Genomic DNA, 9,660 nt, shown 5'->3' with positions numbered 1-9,660 from the left:
CTACCTCAAATACTTTTTGAGTTATTGAGAGTGTACCATCGACTTTTCTGGTTTTCATCCTATATCCTAACCCTAACCCTAACCCTAACCCTAACCCTAACCCTAACCCTAACCCTAACCCTAACCCTTACCCTAACCCTAACCCTTACCCTACCCTAACCCTAACCCTAACCCTAACCCTAACCCTATTTTCACAACACTTTGTGCAATTTTCAGGATTTTCACCAACACTGGCCGCACTCAGGGCTTCGCCCTGAGCACGGACAACGCACACTGGCCGCACTCAGGGCTTCGCCCTGAGCGCGGACAACGCACGGACAATGCACCCTGGCCGCACTCAGGGCTACGCCCTGAGCACGGACGAGGCACCTGCCGCACTCAGGGCTTTGCCCTGAGCACGGAAGACACTCCAACAACTCCAATTTTACTTCACCCAGGAACACTCTCCAGGCACTCGGGACACTCCAAAACACACTCTGGTAAGGTTCCCCCAAGTACATATTTTCACAACACTTTGTGCAATTTTCAGGATTTTCACCAACACTGGCCGCACTCAGGGCTACGCCCTGAGCACGGACGAGGCACCTGCCGCACTCAGGGCTACGCCCTGAGCACGGACGAGGCACCTGCCGCACTCAGGGCTTCGCCCTGAGCACGGAAGACACTCCAACAACTCCAATTTTACTACACCCAGGAACACTCTCCAGGCACTCGGGACACTCCAAAACACACTCTGGTAAGGTTCCCCAAAGTACATATTTTCACAACACTTTGTGCAATTTTCAGGATTTTCACCAACACTGGCCGCACTCAGGGCTTCGCCCTGAGCACGGACAACGCACACTGGCCGCACTCAGGGCTTCGCCCTGAGCACGGACAACGCACGGACAATGCACCCTGGCCGCACTCAGGGCTACGCCCTGAGCACGGACGAGGCACCTGCCGCACTCAGGGCTTCGCCCTGAGCACGGAAGACACTCCAACAACTCCAATTTTACTTCACCCAGGAACACTCTCCAGGCACTCGGGACACTCCAAAACACACTCTGGTAAGGTTCCCACAAGTACCTATTTTCACAACACTTAGTGCGATTTTCACCATTTTCACACATCCACCAACCCTGGCATATCACACATCCCCGCACTCAGGGCTACGCCCTGAGCACGGAAAACCGACTCCCAGCTCGATCCGACGCTCCTAGCGAAACTTGAAAAATCAATGGGAGTCTATGGCAGCTATAGGAAGGGGAGGGGCCAGGGCCACCAAACTCGGTGGAGACCTGGAGGGGGTCGAGACATGTATACACACCGAGTTTGGTAACTGTACACCTTATGGTTCGGGAGTTATAGAGAGTGTACCCTTTTTTCAAATGTATGGGAGTCAATGGCAGCTATGTCAACGGAACGAGCCACACCCACCAAACTTTAATAGAATGTGGGTCCCCCCCATGGGCCCCTCTGGGCCCAGTATGGGCCCCCTACCTCAAATACTTTTTGAGTTATTGAGAGTGTACCATCGACTTTTCTGGTTTTCATCCTATATCCTAACCCTAACCCTAATGGCAGGTGGTGAGATACAAAAAAAGACACAGGGAGCGTCCCCCTGCCCACACAAATTTTGTTGGAATGGGAAGAGGGAAGGACCGTGCAGCCCCTGTTCCCTTTAGGGAGCAGGCTAGAACATTTATCCCTAACCCTAACCCTAACCCTAACCCTAACCCTAATGGCAGGTGGTGAGATACAAAAAAAGACACAGGGAGCGTCCCCCTGCCCACACAAATTTTGTTGGAATGGGAAGAGGGAAGGACCGTGCAGCCCCTGTTCCCTTTAGGGAGCAGGCTAGAACATTTATCCCTAACCCTAACCCTAACCCTAACCCTAACCCTAACCCTAACCCTCTCCAGGCACTCGGGACACTCCAAAACACACTCTGGTAAGGTTCCCACAAGTACCTATTTTCACAACACTTTGGGCAATTTTCAGGATTTTCACCAACACTGGCCGCACTCAGGGCTACGCCCTGAGCACGGACGAGGCACCTGCCGCACTCAGGGCTACGCCCTGAGCACGGACGAGGCACCTGCCGCACTCAGGGCTTCGCCCTGAGCACGGAAGACACTCCAACAACTCCAATTTTACTTCACCCAGGAACACTCTCCACGCACTCGGGACACTCCAAAACACACTCTGGTAAGGTTCCCACAAGTACCTATTTTCACAACACTTTGGGCAATTTTCAGGATTTTCACCAACACTGGCCGCACTCAGGGCTACGCCCTGAGCACGGACGAGGCACCTGCCGCACTCAGGGCTACGCCCTGAGCACGGACGAGGCACCTGCCGCACTCAGGGCTTCGCCCTGAGCACGGAAGACACTCCAACAACTCCAATTTTACTTCACCCAGGAACACTCTCCACGCACTCGGGACACTCCAAAACACACTCTGGTAAGGTTCCCACAAGTACCTATTTTCACAACACTTAGTGCGATTTTCACCATTTTCACACATCCACCAACCCTGGCATATCACACATCCCCGCACTCAGGGCTACGCCCTGAGCACGGAAAACCGACTCCCAGCTCGATCCGACGCTCCTAGCGAAACTTGAAAAATCAATGGGAGTCTATGGCAGCTATAGGAAGGGGAGGGGCCAGGGCCACCAAACTCGGTGGAGACCTGGAGGGGGTCGAGACATGTATACACACCGAGTTTGGTCAGCTTGCCGCTTATACTTTGGAAGTTATCGAGCTTGTCCGAACTCGTCCGATGAATGGGAGTCAATGGCAGCTATGTCTTAGGAAGGGGCCACAGCCACCAAACTTGCAGGGTACGTGGGTCCCCTCAGACGATCTCTCGAGGCCAAGTATGGGCCCCATACCTCAAATACTTTTTGAGTTATCGAGCTTGTCCGAACGCGTTTTCTGGTTTTCATCCTATATCCTAACCCTAACCCTAACCCTTACCCTAACCCTTACCCTAACCCTAACCCTAACCCTAACCCTAACCCTAACCCTAACCCTAACCCTAACCCTAACCCCTAACCCTTTGACCCCACCCTAAATGTGTGTGTGTACTTACCTGATGTGTCCTTACCCTAAATGTGTGTGGATGTTTTCGTGCTTGTGCAACGTCACTTACCTTTCGTTTCAAACCAATCCTGGTGTGTCAATTTAAATAATTTCTGCATTTTTTGTAAGTCCATGTGAACATTTTATTTAAAAAGAATGAAGAACAGTATCACAGGGGGTGCCTAACTAAATTTAAGTTGCAGGAATAATATTAAAGAGGGGGCCGTAAGAAACAGAAACAGAAAGAAAGAAATACATACCTGATGAAGACACAGAAAAAGTCGAAACGTCGTATACTGAGCACTAGGGGGCAACAAAGAGTAACAAACTCAAATTCAAATTTAACGGACGAGGAAGAGAACGGAAGGCTTGTGCATGTCAGTTGGAGAAAGACGGCGTGGCGGGAGGCTGTGTGGGGGCGCGGGATGGCCCGTGCATCACTCTCCTGTCGTCGGGCAGGCAAGAGCTTCCCCACACCTAACCAGCCAGTGCCTCACGAGCCTCCGCACTGTTCGCCTGCCCGCTGTCCAGTATCCAGCTGGCTTTTTCTTTTTATTTGCATTTTTATTCTTTTATATTTTTTTATTTTATATCCTTACCCTCTGTGTTTTCCCTTAACCTAACCTCAGTGTCTGTATACGTGGATGAATGCATGTGTGATGCCTAAACCTAACCCTTGACCTTTGACCCCACCCTAAATGTGTGTGTGTACTTACCTGATGTGTCCTTACCCTAAATGTGTGTGGATGTTTTCGTGCTTGTGCAACGTCACTTACCTTTCGTTTCAAACCAATCCTGGTGTGTCAATTTAAATAATTTCTGCATTTTTTGTAAGTCCATGTGAACATTTTATTTAAAAAGAATGAAGAACAGTATCACAGGGGGTGCCTAACTAAATTTAAGTTGCAGGAATAATATTAAAGAGGGGGCCGTAAGAAACAGAAACAGAAAGAAAGAAATACATACCTGATGAAGACACAGAAAAAGTCGAAACGTCGTATACTGAGCACTAGGGGGCAACAAAGAGTAACAAACTCAAATTCAAATTTAACGGACGAGGAAGAGAACGGAAGGCTTGTGCATGTCAGTTGGAGAAAGACGGCGTGGCGGGAGGCTGTGTGGGGGCGCGGGATGGCCCGTGCATCACTCTCCTGTCGTCGGGCAGGCAAGAGCTTCCCCACACCTAACCAGCCAGTGCCTCACGAGCCTCCGCACTGTTCGCCTGCCCGCTGTCCAGTATCCAGCTGGCTTTTTCTTTTTATTTGCATTTTTATTCTTTTATATTTTTTTATTTTATATCCTTACCCTCTGTGTTTTCCCTTAACCTAACCTCAGTGTCTGTATACGTGGATGAATGCATGTGTGATGCCTAAACCTAACCCTTGACCTTTGACCCCACCCTAAATGTGTGTGTGTACTTACCTGATGTGTCCTTACCCTAAATGTGTGTGGATGTTTTCGTGCTTGTGCAACGTCACTTACCTTTCGTTTCAAACCAATCCTGGTGTGTCAATTTAAATAATTTCTGCATTTTTTGTAAGTCCATGTGAACATTTTATTTAAAAAGAATGAAGAACAGTATCACAGGGGGTGCCTAACTAAATTTAAGTTGCAGGAATAATATTAAAGAGGGGGCCGTAAGAAACAGAAACAGAAAGAAAGAAATACATACCTGATGAAGACACAGAAAAAGTCGAAACGTCGTATACTGAGCACTAGGGGGCAACAAAGAGTAACAAACTCAAATTCAAATTTAACGGACGAGGAAGAGAACGGAAGGCTTGTGCATGTCAGTTGGAGAAAGACGGCGTGGCGGGAGGCTGTGTGGGGGCGCGGGATGGCCCGTGCATCACTCTCCTGTCGTCGGGCAGGCAAGAGCTTCCCCACACCTAACCCTCTACCCTACCCTACCCTACCCTAACACTGGCCGCACTCAGGGCTTCGCCCTGAGCACGGACAACGCACACTGGCCGCACTCAGGGCTTCGCCCTGAGCACGGACAACGCACGGACAATGCACCCTGGCCGCACTCAGGGCTACGCCCTGAGCACGGACGAGGCACCTGCCGCACTCAGGGCTTCGCCCTGAGCACGGAAGACACTCCAACAACTCCAATTTTACTTCACCCAGGAACACTCTCCACGCACTCGGGACACTCCAAAACACACTCTGGTAAGGTTCCCACAAGTACCTATTTTCACAACACTTAGTGCGATTTTCACCATTTTCACACATCCACCAACCCTGGCATATCACACATCCCCGCACTCAGGGCTACGCCCTGAGCACGGAAAACCGACTCCCAGCTCGATCCGACGCTCCTATCGAAACTTGAAAAATCAATGGGAGTCTATGGCAGCTATAGGAAGGGGAGGGGCCAGGGCCACCAAACTCGGTGGAGACCTGGAGGGGGTCGAGACATGTATACACACCGAGTTTGGGGAGGATGGCACTTACGGCTTGGGAGCTAAATACGATGAGACGATTTTTCAAATGAATGGGAGTCAATGGCAGCTATGTCAAGGGAATGAGCTACAGCCACCAAACTTACAGGGTACCTGGGCACCCTCCATGGGTCTCTCGAGGCCAAGTATGGGCCCCATACCTCTTTTACTTTTTCAGCCAAATACGATGAGACGACGACTTTTCTGGTTTTCATCCTATATCCTAACCCTTACCTAACCCTAACCCTTACCCTAACCCTAACCCTAACCCTTACCCTTACCCTAACCCTTACCCTAACCCTAACCCTAACCCTAACCCTTACCCTACCCTAACCCTAACCCTTACCCTAACCCTACCCTAACCCTAACCCTACCCTAACCCTACCCTAACCCTAACCCTAACCCTAACCCTAACCCTACCCTAACCCTATTTTTTTATTTTATATCCTTACCCTCTGTGTTTTCCCTTAACCTAACCTCAGTGTCTGTATACGTGGATGAATGCATGTGTGATGCCTAAACCTAACCCTTGACCTTTGACCCCACCCTAAATGTGTGTGTGTACTTACCTGATGTGTCCTTACCCTAAATGTGTGTGGATGTTTTCGTGCTTGTGCAACGTCACTTACCTTTCGTTTCAAACCAATCCTGGTGTGTCAATTTAAATAATTTCTGCATTTTTTGTAAGTCCATGTGAACATTTTATTTAAAAAGAATGAAGAACAGTATCACAGGGGGTGCCTAACTAAATTTAAGTTGCAGGAATAATATTAAAGAGGGGGCCGTAAGAAACAGAAACAGAAAGAAAGAAATACATACCTGATGAAGACACAGAAAAAGTCGAAACGTCGTATACTGAGCACTAGGGGGCAACAAAGAGTAACAAACTCAAATTCAAATTTAACGGACGAGGAAGAGAACGGAAGGCTTGTGCATGTCAGTTGGAGAAAGACGGCGTGGCGGGAGGCTGTGTGGGGGCGCGGGATGGCCCGTGCATCACTCTCCTGTCGTCGGGCAGGCAAGAGCTTCCCCACACCTAACCAGCCAGTGCCTCACGAGCCTCCGCACTGTTCGCCTGCCCGCTGTCCAGTATCCAGCTGGCTTTTTCTTTTTATTTGCATTTTTATTCTTTTATATTTTTTTATTTTATATCCTTACCCTCTGTGTTTTCCCTTAACCTAACCTCAGTGTCTGTATACGTGGATGAATGCATGTGTGATGCCTAAACCTAACCCTTGACCTTTGACCCCACCCTAAATGTGTGTGTGTACTTACCTGATGTGTCCTTACCCTAAATGTGTGTGGATGTTTTCGTGCTTGTGCAACGTCACTTACCTTTCGTTTCAAACCAATCCTGGTGTGTCAATTTAAATAATTTCTGCATTTTTTGTAAGTCCATGTGAACATTTTATTTAAAAAGAATGAAGAACAGTATCACAGGGGGTGCCTAACTAAATTTAAGTTGCAGGAATAATATTAAAGAGGGGGCCGTAAGAAACAGAAACAGAAAGAAAGAAATACATACCTGATGAAGACACAGAAAAAGTCGAAACGTCGTATACTGAGCACTAGGGGGCAACAAAGAGTAACAAACTCAAATTCAAATTTAACGGACGAGGAAGAGAACGGAAGGCTTGTGCATGTCAGTTGGAGAAAGACGGCGTGGCGGGAGGCTGTGTGGGGGCGCGGGATGGCCCGTGCATCACTCTCCTGTCGTCGGGCAGGCAAGAGCTTCCCCACACCTAACCAGCCAGTGCCTCACGAGCCTCCGCACTGTTCGCCTGCCCGCTGTCCAGTATCCAGCTGGCTTTTTCTTTTTATTTGCATTTTTATTCTTTTATATTTTTTTATTTTATATCCTTACCCTCTGTGTTTTCCCTTAACCTAACCTCAGTGTCTGTATACGTGGATGAATGCATGTGTGATGCCTAAACCTAACCCTTGACCTTTGACCCCACCCTAAATGTGTGTGTGTACTTACCTGATGTGTCCTTACCCTAAATGTGTGTGGATGTTTTCGTGCTTGTGCAACGTCACTTACCTTTCGTTTCAAACCAATCCTGGTGTGTCAATTTAAATAATTTCTGCATTTTTTGTAAGTCCATGTGAACATTTTATTTAAAAAGAATGAAGAACAGTATCACAGGGGGTGCCTAACTAAATTTAAGTTGCAGGAATAATATTAAAGAGGGGGCCGTAAGAAACAGAAACAGAAAGAAAGAAATACATACCTGATGAAGACACAGAAAAAGTCGAAACGTCGTATACTGAGCACTAGGGGGCAACAAAGAGTAACAAACTCAAATTCAAATTTAACGGACGAGGAAGAGAACGGAAGGCTTGTGCATGTCAGTTGGAGAAAGACGGCGTGGCGGGAGGCTGTGTGGGGGCGCGGGATGGCCCGTGCATCACTCTCCTGTCGTCGGGCAGGCAAGAGCTTCCCCACACCTAACCAGCCAGTGCCTCACGAGCCTCCGCACTGTTCGCCTGCCCGCTGTCCAGTATCCAGCTGGCTTTTTCTTTTTATTTGCATTTTTATTCTTTTATATTTTTTTATTTTATATCCTTACCCTCTGTGTTTTCCCTTAACCTAACCTCAGTGTCTGTATACGTGGATGAATGCATGTGTGATGCCTAAACCTAACCCTTGACCTTTGACCCCACCCTAAATGTGTGTGTGTACTTACCTGATGTGTCCTTACCCTAAATGTGTGTGGATGTTTTCGTGCTTGTGCAACGTCACTTACCTTTCGTTTCAAACCAATCCTGGTGTGTCAATTTAAATAATTTCTGCATTTTTTGTAAGTCCATGTGAACATTTTATTTAAAAAGAATGAAGAACAGTATCACAGGGGGTGCCTAACTAAATTTAAGTTGCAGGAATAATATTAAAGAGGGGGCCGTAAGAAACAGAAACAGAAAGAAAGAAATACATACCTGATGAAGACACAGAAAAAGTCGAAACGTCGTATACTGAGCACTAGGGGGCAACAAAGAGTAACAAACTCAAATTCAAATTTAACGGACGAGGAAGAGAACGGAAGGCTTGTGCATGTCAGTTGGAGAAAGACGGCGTGGCGGGAGGCTGTGTGGGGGCGCGGGATGGCCCGTGCATCACTCTCCTGTCGTCGGGCAGGCAAGAGCTTCCCCACACCTAACCAGCCAGTGCCTCACGAGCCTCCGCACTGTTCGCCTGCCCGCTGTCCAGTATCCAGCTGGCTTTTTCTTTTATTTTCTTTTATTTGCATTTTTATTCTTTTATATTTTTTTATTTTATATCCTTACCCTCTGTGTTTTCCCTTAACCTAACCTCAGTGTCTGTATACGTGGATGAATGCATGTGTGATGCCTAAACCTAACCCTTGACCTTTGACCCCACCCTAAATGTGTGTGTGTACTTACCTGATGTGTCCTTACCCTAAATGTGTGTGGATGTTTTCGTGCTTGTGCAACGTCACTTACCTTTCGTTTCAAACCAATCCTGGTGTGTCAATTTAAATAATTTCTGCATTTTTTGTAAGTCCATGTGAACATTTTATTTAAAAAGAATGAAGAACAGTATCACAGGGGGTGCCTAACTAAATTTAAGTTGCAGGAATAATATTAAAGAGGGGGCCGTAAGAAACAGAAACAGAAAGAAAGAAATACATACCTGATGAAGACACAGAAAAAGTCGAAACGTCGTATACTGAGCACTAGGGGGCAACAAAGAGTAACAAACTCAAATTCAAATTTAACGGACGAGGAAGAGAACGGAAGGCTTGTGCATGTCAGTTGGAGAAAGACGGCGTGGCGGGAGGCTGTGTGGGGGCGCGGGATGGCCCGTGCATCACTCTCCTGTCGTCGGGCAGGCAAGAGCTTCCCCACACCTAACCAGCCAGTGCCTCACGAGCCTCCGCACTGTTCGCCTGCCCGCTGTCCAGTATCCAGCTGGCTTTTTCTTTTATTTTCTTTTTATTTGCATTTTTATTCTTTTATATTTTTTTATTTTATATCCTTACCCTCTGTGTTTTCCCTTAACCTAACCTCAGTGTCTGTATACGTGGATGAATGCATGTGTGATGCCTAAACCTAACCCTTGACCTTTGACCCCACCCTAAATGTGTGTGTGTACTTACCTGATGTGTCCTTACCCTAAATGTGTGT

The 9,660-nt window shown here is 47.7% G+C and overlaps 1 long non-coding RNA gene across 1 annotated transcript; it reads right to left on the bottom strand.

Moving 5' to 3' along the window:
• Positions 1-3,643: 3,643 nt before the first annotated feature.
• On the bottom strand, positions 3,644-8,736 carry LOC116716520 (uncharacterized). Its single transcript, XR_004338529.1, has 2 exons — positions 6,551-8,736; positions 3,644-4,959 (listed from the first exon to the last, which is right to left on the bottom strand). It is a non-coding gene; the product is annotated as an uncharacterized LOC116716520 (long non-coding RNA).
• Between the last annotated feature and the right edge of the window lie 924 nt (positions 8,737-9,660).

The sequence above is a fragment of the Xiphophorus hellerii genome, unplaced genomic scaffold (assembly GCF_003331165.1).
Source record: "Xiphophorus hellerii strain 12219 unplaced genomic scaffold, Xiphophorus_hellerii-4.1 PGA_scaffold_62__1_contigs__length_179941, whole genome shotgun sequence".
Taxonomy (NCBI): domain Eukaryota; kingdom Metazoa; phylum Chordata; class Actinopteri; order Cyprinodontiformes; family Poeciliidae; genus Xiphophorus; species Xiphophorus hellerii.
The sequence above is the reverse complement of the archived record's forward strand: the minus strand, read 5'-3'. Positions and strand labels throughout refer to the sequence as shown.